The sequence below is a fragment of the Calliphora vicina genome, chromosome 5, assembly GCF_958450345.1.
Source record: "Calliphora vicina chromosome 5, idCalVici1.1, whole genome shotgun sequence".
Taxonomy (NCBI): domain Eukaryota; kingdom Metazoa; phylum Arthropoda; class Insecta; order Diptera; family Calliphoridae; genus Calliphora; species Calliphora vicina.
The window spans coordinates 68,007,163-68,025,357 of record NC_088784.1 but is presented as its reverse complement, the minus strand read 5'-3'; the positions used below and the strand labels follow the sequence as shown (position 1 = coordinate 68,025,357).

Here is an 18,195-nt window from a genome sequence, read left to right as displayed (position 1 = left end):
AAAAAGTATGCACTTGGCATATATTTACAACAACAATAATAAGTTTTTATATAATTTAAATAGAACAATTCTAATTTTTGTTATTTTATTTTTCTTTACAGATCGCCTTTTTTCGCAATACAAGTAAATACATACAATAATGAAAGACAACACGTGTAGAAAATATTACTTAGTTAACTGAGGCTCCGGAAAATGTTGATGGCTGCTATTGCCAACAGGCATAAATCTTAACTTATAATCATCGCAGGTTGTGCGTATCAAGTGTATCTTTCAAATTACTTTTACACAAAATCAACAAACTATATTTAGCAAACCAAACGAATCGAAAATCAAACAAAAGAACATTCAACGTCTTACGCAGGTATATGCTTCGATCCAAGTACATACTATGTATTTGACATCCAATCATCATCATTGCACTATGGGTTGAAAGTAAAATTGCTTTAATTTGTTATTTTAATACTACGTTCTATCGCACATACATAATATTCACGACCTTTTTCTCAATTCACATTCTAATAAGGGAGTACTTTTCTAATAATACTACACATGTACTGGAAAATCACATTGGGCTGAGCAGAATGATAATAATAACACAGTGTTACAAAAGTAAACTAAAGAAATATGGAGGTATAGCAATTCTGTTTTTTTTTGGAGTCCAGAGAGTACGAAAATATTAATGTATAGTTTTTCTAGATCACTCCGCTTTAGTGAAATGGTGGTAGTCTTAAAATTAGAACTTCAAAATATCATAAATATTTTGTTTTGAAACTAATAAGTTTCACCCTTAAAGCAGAAAATCATATGGGCCATTCCACGAGAATGACAACCTGGATTGATAAAACAAAAACCCTTGAAACTCTTTTTCAAGATGACTTGAATAGAAGAAAACACTAAATATGTGAAGGTATTTAGAGCTTATTACAACATTTAAAGGAAAAAAAGAAAAAGTTTAAACTGACTATATTTAAATTTTATATCCTTCACCTTCGTGAGAAGGGTATATATAAGTTTGTCATTCCGTTTGTAATTTTCCAACCCTATAAAGTATATATATTCTGGATCCAAAATCGATCCACAAATGGCTGAGATATGAAGAAAAAATCAGAACAACCTCAATTTTTTACCTATATTTTTACTTTTTATCTAAAGATAGATATTTCAAAGACCTTTGCAACGATATATAAGATCATAGTAAGTTGGACCTACAATGCACAGTGGTTTAAAAACTTTTTTTTTGGAAAGAATTCGGTATCTTGGGAACTATTGGAGATATTCTTACAAAATATCACATGGTTTGAGCTGAGGTGTTTTTGAGTTGATTTACGTTTGTTCAGCTTCATAGCGCTAATGGGGGCCAGTACGTAGCCCCTCAAAATTGGTCACCTCGGGTCTCAATTTTTTTAAAAAAATCCATTTATGATCCGAATGAGCTGAAATTTTGAATATAAATAATCCTTGAGAAGATCTACAAAAAATACAAGTGTCTATTAGTCTATTAGTTGAAGAGATATTCAGATTTATTGATTTATTTTTTTTTTAATTTTGCTAGATCTTTTTATGGTTTTTTAGATATGGCGGGCCTACGGAGGGTCCAAATTTATTTTTAAAATATCAGCTATTTTAGCGATAAAATTCTAAATAAAATAAAAACAACTTGCTAACAGTTATCTATTCCCTATAAAAAGTTATACGCATCCAAAGTTGGAACTTGTAAAAAGGACCGCATTTTTTACGTTTTTCCCCAAAAAAGCCCATATATTTTTTCTTTTGTAGAAAAAAAATTTCTTCGGGACTATATAGAATTTTTATATGATCCGGAAAGATAACTTAATGCAAAAGCGTAGAAAGAAAAACTTGGATCACTTAAACGCACATACCACCCCCAGTGCTATCCAAATTTGGCCAATTTAAAAAAAAAATTCGGTTTGAGTAAAAAAATTCTAAAAAGGCAAAGCACCGATCCACGAAAAAGATCTATATTTGTATAACCCCATATGTTTTTTAAATACGTTAAGTATTTTTACTATCACATGGTAAATAACGTTACAGTAGGCACTTTCTAATAAAACTCAGTTTTTGGAACACATTTTCCCCGTTTTAGGAATTTCTGTATTTGAAAATAAAAAATTTCAAAAATTCTAATGCCATTGATTTTTTTTTTAGTCTATATTGGTTCCAAATTTTGTTATGTTATCTTTAATTGTAAAAATTTTACATTAATTCAAATTTTATATTTTTATTCGTGGAAAATCACCATATGATTTTTTTTTTAGTTTTTAAGGTAAATGAAGTCCCAAAATTTTATAAAATTATTTAATTTTACTAAAATATCAATCCTCAAGTCATAGTGTTTTCAACAATATCAAATACTTATTTTAAAAGCCTTTATTTACTCCTCAGAAGTTCCACAAACCTTAACCTAAAAATATTAAAAATTTTTATTTTGAAGTATAATTTGGTGAAGGGTATATAAGATTCGGCACAGCCGTATATAGCTCTCTTACTTGTTTTAATTCAATTAGTATGTTTTAGGCTAAGATTGCGGCGAAGACTAAGCACCCAATTAGCTTGTAGTATGAATTAAATTCGACTCTGAATGTTTCTTGCTATTATCATTTTTATGTCACGTACGATATAACCCTATTTCGCCAGATATTTTGGACAACAATGTTTCGAAAGTACTTATTTTTTTTAATACAGTATCCTCTGAATGGAACATAAAACCAAATTATTTTTCAGATACTCTTATTTTTGCAAAATCTATTCCAATCTATAGGCGTACAAAAGTCACGTACTATGACATGGAATTTTCCGTATGTAAAAATCGATTGGAAAGTGGCTGAATTACGGTAGTTTAAAGTCAGGATGATTCCCAACTAAAGCAAAATACTGATAGCTGTGCTTTTATTGTGTGTATGACTGAAACAAACCGCTGAAGTTGAAGCACACCGATTTCTCACAAAAGGTTATGGTGAATGTATTCCTTCCATTTCAACGTACGAGAGATGATTTGTGCGGTTCAGAAGTGGAGATTTTGACACGGATCACCCAAGTCAGCCAAAAAAGTTTGAAGTCCAAGAATTGGAATAGCTTTCAAAATCATTGGGAGCTACTAATGCAGCCATTTCAAAACCTATGATAGCAGCAGAATGTATGAAAAAGCAAGGCAAATACCATACGAATTGAAGCCGAGAGACCTTGAAAGACGATTTTGCATGTCCGAAATAATGCTTGCACCGAATCATTACTGGCGATGAATAATGCACAGTGGGGCAGAATCGAAATCTTTTGGACATAAATCTGGCATTTCTAAACCGCTGATCAGATCGGTATAAAATTACGTGGGCGTAGCCAAGGAGCATTCGAGTTTAATGTATTAAAATGGGCCATACAAATGCTCCAGGGGCGTCGATATGGGGGCTCACAGTAGGGCACCTTCGACATGTAAAATCGGATAGGTCTTGCTTGGCCCGTTATTTTACAAATATAGGGCGTAATTTTGGAATTTTTTTTTTAGTTAGACAACTAAGTCAGCAATAATATACAAAAGATTTGAGGTCAATATCTATTATGGATCAAAAAATAAACGATTTCGATTTAAATATTCAAAAAATAGTAGATTTTGGTGTTTTTTGGGTGACTTAACTTTTTTTTATTAAAAAAAAAAACTTTCTTTAAGAACATATAACAATTTTATTTTTTTCTGTAAGGTATCTTTACGGAGAACATTTTGGTATAAAAATCATGTTTTAATTTTAATTCTTCATGCAATTATTTTATATCTTTTACGAAATGTTGTCAAATGCTACACTTTTCTATAAAATAAATAAATATTTTTAAAAATAGTATCAAAGTTTTTCATGTTTGAATGAGCTTTATAAAATATATTTCAATAAAACCGGTTAACCGTCTTACAAAAACCGATTCGTCAAAAAAACCGAAACCGGTGGAGTTTACAAAGATGAAAAAAGCGGTTTTTAAAAAAAATACGTTTTCATGTGTTTCTGAAACTAAATTTTTAAAAAGATCTGTATTTACTATATATCAAGTTACAGTATGGTCTAGATATATAAAAATCAATAATAAAAAAAAAAATATTTCTTAAAATTCCATTCCGTAAAAATTAAAAAAATCATTTCGGCGGGTGCTGGCGGCTACAATTTTTTTTAAATTTTTTTTAATGTATATAGTCATTGGACGGGCTTCGACGGTCTTTTTTTTTGGCAAGATATAACATTCATAGAAAAAAAATATCAGTATATTTGAGACCAAAGTTTAAAGGACTATAACAGGAAAATGGAGAGGCCCATGACTATAAGATATACACTTAATAAAAGCCTATATCAATGTTTATCTATGTTTTGAAGTATGAATTTCTATATAGTAAAACAATTGAGATATATGTAATTTAGTAAAGCTGTAAAATATTAAAAAAATTAACGAAAATATGATTTAAAATTGTTTGAACTTCGGCGCTTCTGTCGAGAAAACGAAATGTCCAATTGAAAAACCCATTTATATTGGAGGAGAGCTATTGTCAGCTTACGAAAAAAACTTCGTTTTTCCTAATTCTGAAGATACCGATTTTCATAATTTTGTCCACCAAGATTTTCATTTGGAGCCAAAGTGCTTTTTTTTAGAAGAGTTCCTGTCATTAATTATTTAAGCCTTGTATGTTTTTAAACCTGCATTGGCTTTAACTTTTCGTATCAAATAGTCAGAGTACTGAGCTAACCAGACTGGCAGAGCTTCCAACTTTGACGATTTATCGTCATTTTGAGGATTTTTTAAGTCAAATTTATTAAAATGACGATTTTTCATTTTTCCCGCGAACAAAAATGACGATTTTTTAAAAGCAAAACATATGGTAACCTTTTTACCTAAAATTAAAATATTGTAAGTCCCCTTTTGCAATGTACAAATTGAAAGGCAGACAGCGTCCAATTTTATATTGAATTGGTTTCACAAATTTTAAAACGTTTTGATTTTGGCGATAAACTTTTAGAAGGATTAAACTCCATTGAACAACAAAAATTATTCAATTTTCCAATTGGCCAAACTTATTCCAAATTTATAAAATGGAAAAGAACTTGATGAAATTCACCGAACTCCAAACATTGGAAAAATATTTCTATTTTAAAGAGAGTCAATAATGCAAAGGCCTTCCCAATTTTAACACAATTTGTTTCGAGTTTAATGGCACTACCACATTCGTCGGTCAACGTTGAAAGAATTTTTAATATTGTAAATTTAAATAAAACAAAAATCAGAAATGCTTTGGATTATTCAACATTACAAGGAATGTTGTTTTCAAAAGATTATCTTAAGTTAAATAATTTTCAGTGTTTTAATATAGCAATTAAAAATGACTTATTATACAAATGTCAAACAGAAATGTAACAGAGTAAAGTCACATAATACCAAAATTAAATAAATTTTTTTTAATTATTTTTTTTTTAAATATTTAAAAAGTTAATAAAAAAATGTTTTTGGTATTTTTAACGTATTTTTGTCTTGACGATTTTTCTTTTTAACTTGACGATTTTGACGATTTTTTTTTTTAAAAAATTGACGATTTCTCCAGAAAAAGTTGGCTACAGAATTCAGAAAAAATAAGTCTCGTGCTAAATGAAAGACTTTTGAAGCATTTTTTTAATTTTCTTCAAGTTGATCGTGAGTCAACGGGTTTTTTCATCTTTGTAAACTCCACCGGTTTCGATTTTTTTAACTTTTCGGTTAACCGGTTTTATTGAAATATATTTTCTAAAGCTCATTCAAACATATTTATGAAAAACTTTGATACCAGTTTCCGGTTTAATATTTATAGGTTGCTGATGCTCGAGGGAATGTTTTAGAAAAGTTTAGGACCCAAAAGAAGAACATTTTTCCAAAAAGTTCTTGGTATGGCAAGCAATATGCAATTGCGGCTAAAGAAGCCAACCATTTGTTATAAATGGCTCTATATATAGCTATATTTACATCAAGGAATGTTTACAAAAGAGGATGCTTCCATTCATAAGACTTCTTATGTGTCCACTTATTTTTGAGCTAATTTGACATCCTGTCACTATGGTAGCAAGGTCTTGAGTGGTACAAGAACAATAATGTGGTATTTGTAACAAGAGAGGCAATTCCTCCAAACTGCCTGGAGCTAGGGCTAGTAGAGAGATATAGGATTCTTGTTAAAAGAGAATTGAAGAGCACAAAAAAGATTTCCAAAAGTGTGTTAGAACAAAGTGACAGAAAGCACTATAAAAACCTTAAAGGAAGGGTTTCCGGAAAAGTTTCATAAATTCATCAAAAATTGTAATAATTATATTAATCAAATAAAAAAAGAATCAAAACTGTAGATTTAGTGGTTTCTTTTTTTATTAACATTTATGTATGAAAAGATTTTTTCGATCTCACTCCTTATATACTTTGTTACGCATGGTATGGCCAACTCATATATGTATATCCTCATATACCACTTATGATGGTGAGCAACCCTAGGGCATTTTTTAATATGAAGTCAGTTATTTTAAGGGTTACAATTTGTATAACTTAACTAACTTTAGATGCTTTTTAACTGAAAAAATACAAATTTTAAAAATACCAAACCCATAGTGCTCTGATATTAAATACACCTTTATTTTATTAAACAAAAAACAAAATTTAGAATTTTTTCTATTTTTTTTTATAATACAGTAGATACGAACTGCTGCTTGCTGCCTTCTAATAGTAAAAAAACGAAAATTATAAAAAAACACTCTCACCCCCTGCTGGCAGTATTCTAAGTTTGTAGCCCAAGGACGAAATGTTAAAATGACACTAAGTGCACAGTCATTGTGGTGAGCAATAATAACAGCAAAAACGGAAAGAAGAATATAAATCGAAGACAACAACAGAAAGTGTAACAAAAGATAAAAAACTGAAAATGTTTTAAAAAAAAGGTTTCTATGGATACTTGAAGAACAAAAAGGAAGAAAAAAAACGTAATTTTCCATAAAGGAAAAAATAAAGAATAAACCTTAAACCAAACAAACGTTTTTGGCACTTTTGAAACAGTATGTATTATTGTATGTGATGTAAGATTTTGAATTGAGATTTTTCATTTTAAAAACAAACAAAAATCACACAGAAACCAAAAACAAAAAAAAACAATAGAAAAGGAAGTAAAAGAATATAAAAAAGTGTTTATCATAGTATTTGTGTATAGGAATTGTGTGTTTATGTGATGATGATAATGTTGATGATGAAGAAGAAGCCAACTTCCGGTTAAGGAAATGTGAATCATTTTACTCTTATACTACATAGATATTGTATAAGTAATGTGTAAGTGTAAGTTTATGTGAGTGTAAACTACTGCCACAACTAAACTTAACACAAACATATTCTTGTGATATTTTTCTTCTCTCAACTACAACCACATCTGGAGCAGTATCAGCAGCAACCATCATCACCACCACCAACCAACCAACCATCATCGTCGTCATCACCAGCAAAAAGTTTAGTTGTACAAGAAGGAAAAATCAAGTCTTAAAATTGTATCATCGTATAAATCACAATGGCAAGGTGAGTGTGTGAGTGTGTCTTTATTTATTTATTATATATTCTGCCATTCTATTCTTAAAAATTTCTTTTTAAGTTTTTTATTGAGTTTTGCGTTTTTTCTTTTTATACCCTTCAGCTTCGTGAGAAGGGTATATATAAGTTTGTCATTCCGTTTGTAATTTCTACATTTTTCATCTCCGACCCTATAAAGTATATATATTCTGGATCCTTATAGATAGCGGAGTCGATTAAGCCATGTCCGTCTGTCTGTCTGTCTGTCTGTCTGTCTGTCTGTCTGTCTGTCTGTCTGTCTGTCTGTCTGTCTGTCTGTCTGTCTGTCTGTCTGTCTGTCTGTCTGTCTGTCTGTCTGTCTGTCTGTCTGTCTGTCTGTCTGTCTGTCTGTCTGTCTGTCTGTCTGTCTGTCTGTCTGTCTGTCTGTCTGTCTGTCTGTCTGTCTGTCTGTCTGTCTGTCTGTCTGTCTGTCTGTCTGTCTGTCTGTCTGTCTGTCTGTCTGTCTGTCTGTCTGTCTGTCTGTCTGTCTGTCTGTCTGTCTGTCTGTCTGTCTGTCTGTCTGTCTGTCTGTCTGTCTGTCTGTCTGTCTGTCTGTCTGTCTGTCTGTCTGTCTGTCTGTCTGTCTGTCTGTCTGTCTGTCTGTCTGTCTGTCTGTCTGTCTGTCTGTCTGTCTGTCTGTCTGTCTGTCTGTCTGTCTGTCTGTCTGTCTGTCTGTCTGTCTGTCTGTCTGTCTGTCTGTCTGTCTGTCTGTCTGTCTGTCTGTCTGTCTGTCTGTCTGTCTGTCTGTCTGTCTGTCTGTCTGTCTGTCTGTCTGTCTGTCTGTCTGTCTGTCTGTCTGTCTGTCTGTCTGTCTGTCTGTCTGTCTGTCTGTCTGTCTGTCTGTCTGTCTGTCTGTCTGTCTGTCTGTCTGTCTGTCTGTCTGTCTGTCTGTCTGTCTGTCTGTCTGTCTGTCTGTCTGTCTGTCTGTCTGTCTGTCTGTCTGTCTGTCTGTCTGTCTGTCTGTCTGTCTGTCTGTCTGTCTGTCTGTCTGTCTGTCTGTCTGTCTGTCTGTCTGTCTGTCTGTCTGTCTGTCTGTCTGTCTGTCTGTCTGTCTGTCTGTCTGTATGTCTGTATGTATGTCTGTATGTCTGTCTGTCTGTCTGTCTGTCTGTCTGTCTGTCTGTCTGTCTGTCTGTCTGTCTGTCTGTCTGTCTGTCTGTCTGTCTGTCTGTCTGTCTGTCTGTCTGTCTGTCTGTCTGTCTGTCTGTCTGTCTGTCTGTCTGTCTGTCTGTCTGTCTGTCTGTCTGTCTGTCTGTCTGTCTGTCTGTCTGTCTGTCTGTCTGTCTGTCTGTCTGTCTGTCTGTCTGTCTGTCTGTCTGTCTGTCTGTCTGTCTGTCTGTCTGTCTGTCTGTCTGTCTGTCTGTCTGTCTGTCTGTCTGTCTGTCTGTCTGTCTGTCTGTCTGTCTGTCTGTCTGTCTGTCTGTCTGTCTGTCTGTCTGTCTGTCTGTCTGTCTGTCTGTCTGTCTGTCTGTCTGTCTGTCTGTCTGTCTGTCTGTCTGTCTGTCTGTCTGTCTGTCTGTCTGTCTGTCTGTCTGTCTGTCTGTCTGTCTGTCTGTCTGTCTGTCTGTCTGTCTGTCTGTCTGTCTGTCTGTCTGTCTGTCTGTCTGTCTGTCTGTCTGTCTGTCTGTCTGTCTGTCTGTCTGTCTGTCTGTCTGTCTGTCTGTCTGTCTGTCTGTCTGTCTGTCTGTCTGTCTGTCTGTCTGTCTGTCTGTCTGTCTGTCTGTCTGTCTGTCTGTCTGTCTGTCTGTCTGTCTGTCTGTCTGTCTGTCTGTCTGTCTGTCTGTCTGTCTGTCTGTCTGTCTGTCTGTCTGTCTGTCTGTCTGTCTGTCTGTCTGTCTGTCTGTCTGTCTGTCTGTCTGTCTGTCTGTCTGTCTGTCTGTCTGTCTGTCTGTCTGTCTGTCTGTCTGTCTGTCTGTCTGTCTGTCTGTCTGTCTGTCTGTCTGTCTGTCTGTCTGTATGTCTGTCTGTCTGTCTGTCTGTCTGTCTGTCTGTCTGTCTGTCTGTCTGTCTGTCTGTCTGTCTGTCTGTCTGTTGAAATCAATTTTCTGAAGGCCCCAGATATCTCCGGGATCCAAATCTTCAACAATTCTGTCAGACATACTTTCGAGAATTTTGCTATTTAAAATCAGCAAAATCCGTCCATAAATAACGGAGATATGAGCAAAAATCCGAGACAACCTCTGAAAATTTCATCAAAAAACACAATGTATTGCATGCTTTGACAAAAAAACAACAAAACGTATGGTTGGATGTGCAAGCTTTGCGTATTTTGTTTTTTTTGTGTGTTTGGTTTCTTTTGGCGTTGTTGTTGTTTTTTATACAACTAAACATTTGTTTGGTTGTGTGTTGGTTTTTTTGACAAAAAATCAACAAATCGTATGTTTGAATGTGCATGCTTTGCGTATTTTGTTTTTCTTTTGTGTTTTGTTTCCTTTGGCGTTGTTGTTTTTTATACAATTAAACGTATGTTTGGATGTGTGTTGGTTTCATTGGCTTGCGTATTTTGTTTTTGTTTTTTCTTTTGGTGTTTTGTTTCGTTTGGCGTTGTTGTTGTTTTTTGTGTTCTTGATAAATTTAGGATGCTGTACGCTGAAAGTGGGCAATGTACATACATATATACTAATTATAAAAAATAATAATGCATCCACAACAAAGGTGAAGGGTATATAAGATTCGGCATAGCCGAATATAGCACTCTTACTTGTTGTTATTATATTCGAACATTTTGTATGAAAATTTGGGCAAACACTCTTGAGGCGTTATACATTAAAAATAAGTTTGATATACAATATATGTAGGATTATGTGAGGTATAATTATAAACGTTTTTAAATAATCCAGCTGTTTAACAAATAGTCAAGTATTTTTATAGAAAACTAGCTGACCCGGTGCGCTTCGCCACCCCAATTAGAAGAAAGAAATAGTACTATCAAGCCTCACTTTGTGAATCTAATTGTAAATGTCTAATTTCATATTTCTGGGTCCATTATTATAGAAAATGCAAAATGTGTTCCTAATTTTAAATTTTTATGTTTATTATTATAAAATATTCAAAAAGTACCATTGCAATAAGGAAATAGTACCATTGATTATCACTTTTAAATTCGCATTCACTAAACCATAACCCGTCAAGCTTGAATTTTAGATTTGTATATCATTTCCTATATTATCAACTAATTTTATAAATTATCACAAAACCGAAACCGCGGTTTTGAAATTCTTCGATTTTTTGGAAAGTCTAGGTCCATTATTATAGGAAATTCAAAAAAGTACCATTAGAATATATAAAAAGTACCAAAAATCCCCCACTTGTGGTTTCCCACTCACTCGGGTACATATAAGCTTAATTTCATGGCTTTAGGTTCATTGGTGTAGAAATTACAAAAAGTACCATTCGAATAAAGAAAAAGTACCAAAAAGTCTCCCCTAGAATTCTAACTCACTTAGGACCATGTATGCTTAATTTCATGTTTTTAAGTCCATTGCTATAGAAAATTAAAAAAAAGTACCATTAGAATAAACAAAAGGTACCATGAGGTATCCGCTTGAATTTTCAATCACTTAGGACCATATACGCTTAATTTCATATTTCTAGGTCCATTATGTTATAGAAAATTCAAAAAGTACCATTAGAATATAGAAAAAGTACCAAAAAGCACGCACTTGTAGTTGCTCACCCACTCGGGTCCGTATAACCTTTATTTAATGTTTCTAGGTTCATTGGTGAAGAAATTACAAAAAGTACCATTTGAATAAAGAATAAGTACCAAAAATTCTCCCCCTAGACTTCTCACTCACTTAGGACCATATACATATGTTTAATTTCGTGTTTCTAAGTCCATTGTTATAGAAAATTCAAAAAAGTACCATTATAATATAGAAAAAGTACTAAAAAGTATACACTTGTGGTTTTCCAGTCACTCGGGTTCATATAAGCTTTATTTCATGATTCTAGGTTCATTGGTGAAGAAATTACAAAAAGTACCATTCGAATAAAGAAAAAGTACCAAAAAGTGTCCCCTTAGAATTCTCACTCACTTAGGACCATATATGTTTAATTTAATGTTTATAAGTCCATTGTTATAGAAAATTCAAAAAAGTACCATTAGAATATAGAAAAAGTACCAAAAAGCAGCCACTTGCGGATTCCCACTCACTCTGGTCCATATAACCTTTATTTTATATTTCAAGGTTCATTGGTGAAAAAATTACAAAAAGTACCATTCGAATAAAGAAAAAGTACCAAAAAGTCTCCCCTAGAATTCTAACTCACTTAGGACCATGTATGCTTAATTTCATGTTTTTAAGTCCATTGCTATAGAAAATTAAAAAAAAGTACCATTAGAATAAACAAAAGGTACCATGAGGTATCCGCTTGAATTTTCAATCACTTAGGACCATATACGCTTAGTTTCATATTTAGGTCCATTATATTATAGAAAATTCAAGAAGTACCATTAGAATATAGAAAAAGTACCAAAAAGCACCCACTTGTAGTTTCCCACTCACTCGGTTCCATATAAGCTTTATTTCATGTTTCTAGGTTCATTGGTGAAGAAATTACAAAAAGTACCAATCGAATAAAGAAAAAGTACCACAAAGTCTCCCCATAGAATTCTCACTTACTTAGGACCATATATGCTTAATTTCATGTCTCTAAGTACATTGTTATAGAAAAGTCAAAAAGTACTATTAGAATAAACAAAAAGTACCAAAAAGTCTCCCCTAGAATTCTCACTCACTTAGGACCATATATGCTTAACTTCATATTTCTATGTCCATTATTACAGACAATTCAAAAAGTACCATTCGAATATAGAAAAAGTACCAAAAAGCAGTCACTTGTAGATTCCCACTCACTCTGGTCTTAATTTCATGTTTTTAGGTTCATTGGTGAAGAAATTACAAAAAGTACCATTCGAATAAAGAAAAAGTACCAAAAAGTCTCCCCCTAGAATTCTCACTCACTTAGGACCATATATGCTTAATTTCATGTCTCTAAGTACATTGTTATAGAAAAGTCAAAAAGTACCATTAGAATATAGAAAAAGGACCAAAAAGCCCACACTTGTGGTTTCCCACTCACTCGGTTCCATATAAGCTTTATTTAATGTTTCTAGGTTCATTGGTGAAGAAATTACAAAAAGTACCAATCGAATAAAGAAAAAGTACCAAAAAGTCTCCCCCTAGAATTATCACTTACTTAGGACCATATATGCTTAATTTCATGTTTCTAAGTCCATAGTTATAGAAAATTCAAAAAGTACCATTAGAATAAAGAAAAAGTACCAAAAAGTCTCCCCCTAGAATTCTCACTCACTTATGACCATATATGCTTAATTTCATGTTTCTAAGTCCATAGTTATAGAAAATTCAAAAAAGTACCATTAGAATATAGAAAAAGTACCAAAAACCCACACTTGTGGTTTTCCACTCACTCGGTTTATATATAAGCTTTATTTCATGTTTCTAGGTTCATTGGTGAAGAAATTACAAAAAGTACCATTTCAATAAAGAAAAAGTACCAAAAAGTCCCCCGCTAGAATTCTCACTCACTTAGGACCATATATGTTTAATTTCATGTTTCTAAGTCCATTATTATAGAAATTTCAAAAAAGTACCATTAGATGAACAAAAAAGTACCTATAGTTCAGTTCACACATTTTGGTACCTAAATATTATCCCCTATTCCTAACACTAACTTCACTCAAATAAATATCAGCTAACTTTAATGTCGATAACTGAAATAATTTAAAATTTTAAAAAAGTACCATTAGGAGAAAAGTACCAATTTCCCTTTTCTTACTTGAACACCCCTCAAGTTTGAAATTTAAAAATATTCCATTTTGCCAAAATTGTTTATGCTATAGGCATGTATCAAAATATTAAAATCTGTGTTAATGTGCCCAAGAATAAATATGTTTTAAAAAAAGTACCAAACTGTTTACCCGGATTTGGCCCAATATACACCTTAGTACTCGAGTTGCAAATAACACGCTGTTAGTTAATTTTTGTATGAATCCAGGAACCAACGTTAAAAAAAATTATCAAAATTGGCTTAATAATTTCAAATATAATGTATTTTCCCGATTTTATCCCCTTTTTGGTACCTTTTTTATCCCCATTGAGGTGGTACAATTTCATTCAAGTAAATTTCTGTAACGTGGTGGGAGCTCATAATAAAATATTCGTATGTCTATGTCAAATTATAGAAAAACATATTTTATGAAAAAGTACCAAAAATTAACACAATTTTTATCCCTTAAGGGTTCGAATTTCCAAAAAGTACCAAACTTATATTTTTTATTTTTTGTTAATTAAAGAATACGATTTAAAATTTGTTTCTATGTTTATTGGTTTAAAAGATACATAGGGTGCAAAAAAAAGTACCAAAATACAGTTTTTACCCGTTTTCTCCCCTAAAAGTTTCGAATTTCCAAAAAGTACGAAACACCTGTCAGCTTATTTTTTAAATGGAGTAACATGCTATTTTAAGTTTTTTTGTATCTTTATTAGTTTTGAAGATATAAGGTTACCGAATTTACCCGTTTTTACCCTTTTTTACCCCCTAAACGTTCGAATTTCCAAAAATCCCTTCTTATCGGATCGTTTTGGGGAGGGAGGAACCCACAGTTAAAATTTCGTGATTCTAGCTTCAGCCGTTTGGGCTGTGCGATGATGAATCAGTCAGTCAGTCAGTCAGTCAGTCAGTAACGTTACTCTTTTATATATATAGATAATCTTTACTAATGACTCATCACTTGGCTGTCTATAATTTATATATTTTTGGGTCAATTGACATGTGTGTGCGAATTTTTCCAGCAAAAGGAAGTCAATAGGTTATTTTATACATCCCGGGTAATTTAGCGTGACGTCAATTGCCACTTAAGTGTCTGTAAGTCATCATGGTTGAAGTAACTTAAAACTTATATTTTGTACTGTATTTTATAAAGTAATTATTTTACCCATGACAAGTAATCTGTTAGGGAGTTAATTGTTACTTAGTGTTACTTTGTAATCTAAAGTTTATGGGTTTATTATTATTATTTTACTGTACCTTGTTATACCAATTATGCGGTTGTGCCGATGTTTGTAACTCCCAAAAATATTAGTCTAACACCAACCTTAAAGTATACCGATCGACTTAGAATCACTTTATCAGAGCTAGTTTTTGGGCAAGAGATAATCTACATACATTGTTTAAAACTAGCTTAAACATAATTTTTTTTTCACTTATTGTTTATTTAGTTTATAATTTAGGTTTGACATAGTCCAATTAAAAAAAATAATCAATTCAATTTTAAATTAAATTTTATTTCGTTGGTTTTGTTACGTTTTTACCTTTTAAAAACAGTGGTTTATTTTCTATAAATAAACCGGATACTTTTGATTGCAAATAAAAGCAGTTTAGTAGTTTAAAATTTGTAACAACTCTTTATTTATTTAAATTTAAACAACAACAGCGTTAAATAGTCAATCAGTGTTTTCATACACGTTTATAAATTCGCAGAAATACACACAAACGCTTTACAAGTATACACTGTTAATGCAGTTGATATCTTTACTTAATGATGCAAAGTGGGGGAAATGAGAAAAAACAAGTAAGAGATCTATATTCGGCTGTGCCGAATCTTATATATCCATCACTGTGCGCAATCTTATATACCCAAAAATTAAAAATCATGCCAAATTTTTGCGATCCGATTTAAAAGATTTTTATATATATGAAATCTACTAGACGAGATCTACAAAAAAAAACATTGCTTTAGCTATATATTTCTCTTATAGTTTGCTACAAATTTATAACTACAAATTTATTAATAATCACAATAAAGAATTGTTTAAATCTCTACAGAGTCAAAAGTTATGTGCATTCAAACTTTTCGCCATTTTTTTTTTCGAAAAAAAGTACTTACATTAATTTTAAATTATACAGAAAATAAGAAAAAGATAAGTAATGCATTTATATTTTTTGAAAGATAACATTTCATGAAATATTATAAAAGCTAAATAATATCAAAATTCGTATTATTGCGTGGTCCTGAGCCTTCCAAATTAGACCTTTTTTTATGTAAATTTAAAATTTAGACAACATTTTCTCTAATCGCATAGCTGCTTTGTATGTCCCAATATATGCTTCAATATCGTGCAAAGGAATTTCATAGCTGCAAGCTTGGTGCCTTCAATATATCCAAAATTCTAAAAAATCCCAATGTTGGGATTTTTTAACAGTTTTTTGGGAATTGTGGGATTGTCGTTAACAATTCTCAAACATCTTATTCACTTTTGGATTTGGATCAAAACGATGCATAAACAAAACTTTTTTTGCATTTTAAAAACAAGTAAGAAAGTATGGTCGGTCAAGCCCGTCCATATAATACCCTACACCAAGTAAATAAGTCAAAATATTTTTCTTTTAAAATATCAATAATTTATATTCGTAAGTGATTTTCGGAAGTGGGCCTTATATGGGAGCTATGACCAATTATGGACCGATCACCATAAAATTAGGTCGTGTGATTAATGTCTATATGAAAGATATTTATGTTGAATTTTGTGTATATACCAACATTTTTAAGAGATTTATGCACGTTAAAGTGATTTTCGGAAGCGGGTCTATATGGGAGCTATGACTAAATATGGACCGATCGTAACAAAATTTGGTGACATGATTTCTGTATATATAAAACTTATTTGGAGCGAAATTTGTGTAGATACATACATAAATTAAACATTTATGACCTATAAAGTCCAATTTCGAGAGGACATTTGTATGGGCGCTAGGTGAAATAATGGACCGATTTCAGCCAGTTTCAATACCAAATTTTATCGAAATATCTTCAAAATTGCGACCTGTACTCTGCGCACAAGGTTTACATGGACAGCCAGCCAACCAGCCAGACGGACGGACGGATATCGTTTAATCGACTCAGAAAGTGATTCTAAGTCGATCGGTATACTTTAAGGTGGGTGTTAGACTAATATTTTTGGGAGTTACACACATCTGCATAATACCCTCCCCACTATGGTGGGGTATAATTAAAATTTTCCAAAAAAAAAAAATCAGATACCATTTTTTTGTCCCATATTTTTTTTGAATTCTTAAAAATTTTGTACATTTTTTTATAACAAACAAAGTATTGCCATATTTATAAAACGGTGGATCAAAAAGTCCTTGCCTTTTTGAATCAAACACAGGTTTTTGAACACAAAATTATTTTATTTTTCAACATAGTCTCTATGCACTTTGTACAACGTTTCTCCAATTTTGTATTCCTTCCAAAAAATTAGATTTTTGGAAGTCATCAAAATAGGTATTTGTTTGTGAGATGATTTAGTCGTTGAAGTCAAATCTCTTTCCGCCGAGACATTTCTTCAGGTTTGAAAACAATCAATAGTCACTCGATGCTAAATCCGGAGAATAGGGCGAAAGAGGGAGTATTTCGTAGCCTAATTCATGAATTTTTACCATGAAAACTTCACCCGGTTGTGAGCAAATGCGGAAGCCATCTTACGAAAAGCTTTCTCATGCCCAAGTGATCATTCAAAATTAAAACCCCAGAGCTATGTGAATGCCTATGGCTTCAACAACCTCTCGCACTTTCAATGTCCGAACACCATATCGTGATATTTTACAATTGTTTCGGGTGTATAGACCTCAACTGGGCATCCAGAACGTTCGGCATTTTCCGTGCTTGTACGGCCACAACGAAATTCAGTAAATCACTTTTTCCGAAATTGGGTTCCGTGAATTAGGTATTGCCCAAAGCTGCGACTTATAGAAAATCTACACTATTCTTCTTCAGCATTCTTTTAAAAGTATATAATTCAGTCATTTATGCTGTGAATGTTTCCGTATCTTAAAATACTTTTGGTAAAATAATTTAATGGCAGTTTGTAACATATTTACACACAACTCGTACATGTCATTAATTAAAAAAAAATGTTAACTGAATAAAGTGGAGCGTATTAAGTTTAGTAAATACTCTAAAAATATGTTGCGTATTATTTTATTTAGGTTACAGAACATCATTTATTTTAACCATCATAAATATTTAGTTCATAATTTTTGTATTTATGTCTCTCTTTTTAATAAATCCTTGGTGACCGAAATTGAAATAAGTAAATACATAAACTCTATGTCAAAAATATGTTAATACGGTTGTGTAGCATATTTCCTTTTATTCTCAAAATTGTTACAGTTTTTAAAATTTTTTTTAGAAAATACATTTAGCAATACTAAATACAAACATATGTATGTTCATCTATGATGCAAAAGGATATAACTATCATTTCAGTAATTTTACAGAATTTTGTTTTTATATAAATGTGTGCTTAGTTTACTTCTTTAATTTTAAAAAGAGTGCCATGATGCACACCGATTGCTTCATGTGAATGTGTTCCATCGGTTTCAACATGCAGGAGATGGTTTGTACGGTTCATAAGTGGTGATTTTGATACGGCAGACCAAGAATTGGAGGCATACCTCATAAATATTGTTGTCGAACTCCACAAGAGCTTGCAAAATAATTGTGAGATACTCAAGCAGCAATTTCAAAACGTTTGCGAGCAGCAGGGTTCATCCAAAAGCAGGGAAATTGGGTACCAT

At 32.3% G+C, this 18,195-nt stretch overlaps 1 long non-coding RNA gene across 1 annotated transcript; it reads left to right on the top strand.

Annotated features, from left to right (window-relative positions):
* Positions 1-212: 212 nt before the first annotated feature.
* LOC135962079 (uncharacterized) lies at positions 213-7,153 on the top strand. Its single transcript, XR_010576625.1, has 2 exons — positions 213-361; positions 6,691-7,153. It is a non-coding gene; the product is annotated as an uncharacterized LOC135962079 (long non-coding RNA).
* Positions 7,154-18,195: the final 11,042 nt, after the last annotated feature.